The sequence below is a fragment of the Chelonoidis abingdonii genome, chromosome 5 (genome assembly GCF_003597395.2).
Source record: "Chelonoidis abingdonii isolate Lonesome George chromosome 5, CheloAbing_2.0, whole genome shotgun sequence".
NCBI lineage: Eukaryota > Metazoa > Chordata > Testudines > Testudinidae > Chelonoidis > Chelonoidis abingdonii.
The window spans coordinates 3,649,234-3,656,551 of record NC_133773.1 but is presented as its reverse complement, the minus strand read 5'-3'; positions in this window follow the sequence as shown (position 1 = coordinate 3,656,551).

The following is a 7,318-nucleotide window of genomic DNA, read 5'->3' as shown; positions in this document are numbered from 1 at the left end:
CCACCCCTTACCTGGAGGTGCTCTTACCCCAAACATGGCTTTGGCTTCCACCTTGACATCCCAACCCCAGCTTACAAATTCATCTCTTGATTGACAAACCGTCACCCTCCATCCAGCCCCATATCTCAGCCCATCTATGACTGTTCTGCAATGTTCAGTTGCCCTTTCAGGCCCAGCATGCCTCAAGCTGGGTCCTTGATCTTTCCCTCTAGTCCCTTCCCATTTCCCTGCGTCACCCTAGAGGTCACCATCCACTTACTTATGCAGGCCCATAACCAGGAGTCTGACCCAGCCTTCTCTCCAGACTTGCACCTACAGACCATAGCTATATCCTACTGCATCTTCCTACAGAGCATGTCGGAGATCAGACCCTCAACCTTGGACAGTGACTCACTCTGCCTCGCACCCTTCAGATACATCAAGAATGCTGCTGCCCCAACTCCTCTCTCAGACCACATCAACTCCCTCCACCCGACATCTGTTTCCTTACTGTCCTCGATGCAGTGATGTTGACAGGGTGAGCTGTGTCTGCCTCTCTCACACCTGTACCTCCCTATTCCTGACACTCTCTCATGTTGACTTTGTCTCCATTAAAACACTAACATAAAATATATAACTGACACAGGTGTGCCAATTCTTCACCAGATTCATTCCTTTGTGTGGTCTATCTACTCTGACCAGCCCCCAGGGCAAAACATGGACCTTTGGGCACTACCAGCTTATAATGGTCACTACTGCTGCTACTAACAATAATGGGAGGGGGGGAAAGAGACAGAAAAGCTGGTTTAAATGGATTAGTGACTACTGCAGGATTAATGAAAAGTGAATTGCATATGGGTCACTTTAGTTTCTATTTTATTGTAGCATTTGTATAGAGGATTCTGATAACCATGAGAATTGGGATAAAGTTTTACTCAGGAAATGTAATCAGTGCTTAAGTGGACAAGCCCATCTGATCAGGTACACTTGGGGATAAAAGAGGTTAAAGGCAAATTCACATTACTCCTCTAAAGCTAGCTGTTTGACTACTGAGACAGTGGAATGTACCCCCGTTCCCACACACCAACTTAGCCAGCACTGAAATGTCTTTCTAGAAACAGATCATGTAAAGAGACCCTGAACTTTTAGTTACATTTAGGCCAATTCTGGAATCCTGCAAGACTCTGTATAACAAACACACAGAAAGGGTTAACAGGTTCTCTTCTTGATGCACAACATATCATCATAAATGGGGATACATGTCAAGAAAAGTAAACTCCTGAAGCCAGTCCCACACCAACACCAGTTCATACCTCTGACATAGTGAGAACAGGGTCCAATAGGAAAAGTGCTAAATTACAGTACATTTGCATTGTTATATGTCAACTGTTGAACAGCAAAACAAATTGGTTGAAAACAGAATCAGTATCGTACAGTAAGTTCACATTTAATTCTTCACCATTTCTACACTTTTAACACATGCATTTTATTTCCATTATTTTAATTCCAGTAGGACCAAGATCCTTCAGAACAATGACCTAACATTAAACAAAAAAATTAAGAAAAATATTAAGCATCACATACGTTTCAGAAAGTCTGTTAATTAGCATCACAATGTACTCAGATTTACATTTAAGATTTTTCATGCCATGACTTGAAAACACCTTTTGGTTAATAATATTCTACTGAAAAAAAAGAGTACTGTTGGGGAATATATATCTATAGTTTTAAATGACTACCTGCTATATACAGGTTTCTGATAAACTTGACTCATTTCAACGTCATCCCATTCATGTATATAGCTGTGAAATTACTTCAATATATATTTTAAAAGAATGCTAAATAATTTAGTGACCTTACATGTTGTTAAAAAAGAAAGTCAGTGATAAATTACATTAAAACACAGCTTGTGTGCCATTACAATTTATTCTTTAACTATCTAAAAACAAAATACTTAAGAACTTTATCCTTTTTGAAATAATCTGGTGAAAAAAGGTGCTTTGCTATAAATTACACTTGGGCTTGTCATGTGTGCCATATAGTAAAGAACTTTGTTTACGTTCAATGTCTTGAAGGAGGAGACGTCAAGTAAAGGGAGGCAGCAATCCTATTTTGGAGATAAGCTGCTCCATGCGCCCCATAAACTGAGCTAACTGAGTAAAGGGCGTACTACAGCCTGTTTAGCTCACTGAGAACTTTCAATTTTCATAAGCACCTAAGTGACTTAGGAGTCCAAATACCTTGAAAGTCAATAGGATGTAGGATTCTGAGTCATGGAAGTGCTTTTTGAAAATGTTACCCTCTAACTGGCTATGGTTCTTACTGCTAAGACATGCCAACACTTCCAACTGTTATGAATTTAAATCTGGACTTGCAGAGTGAATTGGGCTATGAAAAAAACCTGTCCTTTATTTTAGCACCACAACTAAAAATATAGAACATAAAAGCCTAATCCTATTTGGCCGCTAATATTGAATGGTTTTTAATCACTTCAATACTTAGTCAAGATACCAAAACAATATAGGAGTTCTATTCCAACAGAAAGCTCTGATTAGAGCTGAGAGGAAGAAATCATTAAAATCTATGGTTTATTAGGAAAAATATCTTAATTGCTGCAGCAAAATAAATGTAATTTGTATATCTACTTTTCAGTTTTAATCCACCGTATTCAGATGAGCAGATCTTATCATGCTTATACTCTTCCAAGATTATTTCTGCTGTGTCAACTAGTTAATAGTGATATATGAAACCCAATTTACATGTCACACTTTAGAATGAAAATGCAATTTACTACAGTAAGCATGGAGCCTTATCTAGCATATTTCACATGAGAAGAACTCTCACTAGGAGTATTGCCAAAATAAGAATTGATTGGACCCATAACTAGTAAACTGGGAAAAATATATGTCCTGTAGTGATATTTAGATACCCACAGCATAAATGCCTTCACAACCAGGTAATTTCTTCTTCACTAGAAGAGAATCTGAAGGCTTTTAAAAGAAACTAAACATCATCAAGGACTGGACAGGGTACAGCATGTGCTGTTAAATATGTACATCCTACATCTGAAGGGTCTCACTTTGTTTTCAGAATCATATAGTATTAGCATTATGTTTAGCATATAGAGACAAAATATCAAATTCAATGAAGTGTCCTTCCAGTCTCTTCCAGGATAGTCTCAAAATCTTCATATTTGGATACTATACAAATTTAACAAGAACAATTGTGTACATCTAAGTGGCTTTCTGCCACAGTGTACTTCACATTCCTAATGCCACTCCTAAAATTCAACAGACCCAACAGTCATTCTGCCCAATATGCCACCTGCCTAGTATTCTGTAGTTCCTTCATTTGAAAAAGATCTTTTTTTGTTTAAGCCCACAATAAGTCTAAGCTGAACTTCCAATAGAGGCACACAAACGGCTTTTATTGCAATGGCTTAAGCACAGTCTGCACTGATAATGATGTCTAATAAACCTTAGGAAAGCAAATTAAAAACTATTCCTATCTATCCTTGGTGGACACAAAGGTAAAACTGTGGTACCAAAAGCAAGAGTATGTAGCCATATATTTAACTATATTTCTTATTTCACAGCCAGTGGTCTGTGCAACGCAAAGTATAAAATACAGGGTCTTGCGCTGTTCTTCTCCCCCATTAGGTTTCTCCTGCATCTTTGGTGTTTTTAAAAGATATGCACTCAATTGCCTCAAAAAATTTAGGACAACCACATTTGCCTGGACATCAATGATTCAGTTTGTAACAGAACACAGAAGTTACATTACATGTGTTTGGACTGTTTTGTTTCATTAATTTATAGAATTTCTAACATATAATTTACTGAAGTAAAGCGCCAGACAGTGGTCATGTTCACGTAAAATTCTTTTTTTGATTGCCACTATATATTTTAAAACATACAGCCTGTGATAGGCTACACAAAGTAGGAAAAACAAATAGCTTGAAACTCAGTGCTAATAGTACTTATAAAAGTGCAGTGCTCCATATAGTCAGAAGCAAAATGACGATTAATACTTAAAGTGCTAGCTTTAAAGAGTTGGTTTGGTTCAGCATCCAAAACCTGGTTAGAACATGTATGGTGGTTAGGGACTAAATAAAAAAAGGAGTAGAGAACACTGAAATTGCACATGCCACACCAAAAGTGCTCCAAATTACATCATCATTAGAGATGCACAAAGCCACGGTTCAGCTAATGAACATATACAAGCAAGCATCTGACATCTTCTAGTTTACAATAAAGTACACTTCATAAACTTCATTAGCATAAACCAATTCAGAAAGAAATTATCACAACTTACAAAAACAGTCTTCCAAAACATTTACAAATCTTTGCTACCACGATACTCAAAGTCAAGTGAAAGCTTTCCTGGAAAGCCTGCCAAATGTCAGCAGCAAGCTTCACAAATGCTTTGACATGCAGTTCGCAGAGGACTCACATTAGAGACTGTCTCCTTTTCCACAGTATCTTACAGTTAGCCTATAGATTTTCAGCTTTCTGAACAGGCATTAAACTTACATTGTCTCTTGCCCACTGCAGCAGTGAAAAGACAATTAATGCAATAACAAGTTTATGAATGCAATATTAATGAAATTCTTAGCATTAGCTCTTCATTTCTACAAAGGAAAGCATAGCCCATATGTTTTTTGATAAGCAGATATTTTCTTTAAGCTTCTAGCACTTCATACAATATAGCTGTGAAAAAATGAGTACTTAACATGAAGACAGTGTGAAAAACACCCAAATCAAAAACAACTGTGATACCCCCTTGAAATTGCATGGATGATCTCTAGGAGTACTGGATTTTACACATTTTTTGGAGGTGGGTTGAAAAATGGTGAGTGAACATCACTGTGCACCAAAATGTATTTCATTTCAGTTCTTAATTCTTTCGTTATTGTTCCCTGCAATCTCTTCTGTCAAAGTAAAAGGTCTAAAAACATCTGAGGCAAGACTCTAAACATCAATAGTCAAAGACTGGAGACAAACAAGTGTATAGTACGAGTTAACGGCTAAAATACCAGCCATTTAAATATATAAAAGATCCGCCACTCTTGTGTGGTCTGAGAAAATAATCTGGAGGAGGAGGAGGAGAGGGGGGTATGAAAACACACAGTAGACTGGTATCATCACTTCTTACTTAGGGTGACCACATGTCTCGATTTTATACGGACAGTCCTGATATTTGGGCTTTTTTTTTTTAAATATGGGCTCCTATTACCTCCAAACCCATCCCAATTTTTCACACTTGCTATCTGGTCACCCTATTCTTATTAGTACAGATAAATATAAATGTCTTTTTTCTCACAGTTTGGCACCGCTCACGTAACTTGTCATGCCAATTAAGACTCAATGTATTGAACTGTAACATAATCCACTTATTCCTGTACATGGGTTTCAAACAATAGCACCGGCCTGCTGTATTTTAAAACAGAAAAAATGCAAATTGAAACTTCATGTAGATATAAGAGTTTATTTAATAGATGCAGGGCTCAGAAAACTTGCCCCTCTAAGCCAAATGTAATTCAGTGCCTCGCCTCTGACTTCAAACTGTCAGCAGCTCCCGAGGTCCCTCAGAGGCTTTGCCAGGCTATGCAGCCATAAAGGCTGATCCCTGGTCAGTAGCAACACTCTTCTGTGGCAATGGCCTCAGAATGCTGGAACTACAGCTGCCTGTGACCTTCCCTTCTCAGGGGAAAGTCTGTGACACTACCATATCTGACTGTCCCATAGACAGAGCATTTGGGCTCTGGGGAATTCTGTGGCTTGAGAAAGAGATACAACATGCATGTGAAGGGTAAACATGCAGGGAGCCAGAGAAGAAAAGGTCTTAAAGATGTGTCCATGGCTGTCTGCTCCCTTCTGGAGCCCAATCAGAAAGCAGGGCAAGGACTCTGCCAAAAGCCAAAACACAATTAGGGAGAAGCAAGAGCCCTCCATACAGTGTGCTGAGCCCACCACCTTCTTTCACACATGGGAGAGGAACCCATGCTGGCCCCAGTGACCATCCCAGGGCCAACAAGAACTTTTTATTTAATTAAAGCTATTTGCAGAGAGGCTCCCCCATGCGCCTTCCCTCTTGGAGTCAGGCAGCTGGCACAGCCCCAGCGTTATGTAACTCTATGAGTTGCAAAACCCCAGCAGGCAGAAGAAATGGCTGGATTAACAAAAGCTGCTGCACTGAGCTTCTTTACTTAAACTCTGCCAGAGAAGCTCTGCTTTGGAATGTACGGGTTTCCTTTTTGCCCACTGGTACTTATGGCCTCCTTGGACTTGATATCGTTTGTATTACATTACACGTAGGAACCCCAATGGAGGTGCGCCACCGAGCGAGGTGGCATGCTGAGAGGGAATGGAAGGCAGTGCCTGTCCCAGAGAGCATACAGCATTATGGACAATACAGTCCAAAAAGCCACAGATAATTTCTTTCTGGAACTGGCTCATAATATTCTTAAACAAAAAACACACCAAAGTCAGAGTTCCTTTCCTCTCATAGCTCTAAGGTAGTGGTTTACACACGGGGGTCTTCAGACTATCTCTAAGATTCCCAAAGGGGTTCACACCTCCATTCAAAAAATTTTTAGGAGTCTGCAAAGGAAAAAAGGTTGAAAACCACTGCTCTAAGGAAAAGCTCCCTCCCTCTTTCAGGGTTGCTTTACCAAATACAGTCCTCATACATAGGGTTATTTTCAGGAGCTCAATGTGCATGAAAAAAATGTTTCTCCTTACAGTTTAGGTTTTGAAAGAAGCCTAAGGGAGGTAGGCCCTGAACTCCTAGTGAATTTCAGTTGGTGTGAACGCAAATCACCACTGACATGTAAAGTATTCTGTGCAGCAAGCATCACTCATAACTATAACAAATGTTTAAACGATGCATCAAACCATTGCAATCCAGGCTTACATGCTCCACACTGAAATCTTTCTACAAAGTTCTTTATAAAAACATATTTGCAGCTGTGCCATAAAATCAGCTTCAGTGATTTGCATTTTCTTCTATCATTCTCCCTTCTTAAAAAGAAAATGTCTTTTTTGCCATGGTTAAAAATGCTGAACATCTTACTAAGACATTACTCTGTGGTGGCACATCTGTGCTGTAGCTTGTAGTTTTCTGCAACTAATTACAGGCCTGACACTGAAATTGTGGAGTGTGACAAAGTTCCTCCTCTACCTTGGTGGGTCCTGCGCTTATTGGCGGATTTGCTCACCTCAGTGATCTTCGTCTCTGGTGGAACCCACAGTCTGGGTCAACTCCTCCTGTGTCTGATCAGGAGTTGCGAGGTTTGGGGGGAACCCGGGCCCGCCCTCTACTCCGGGTTCCAGCCCAG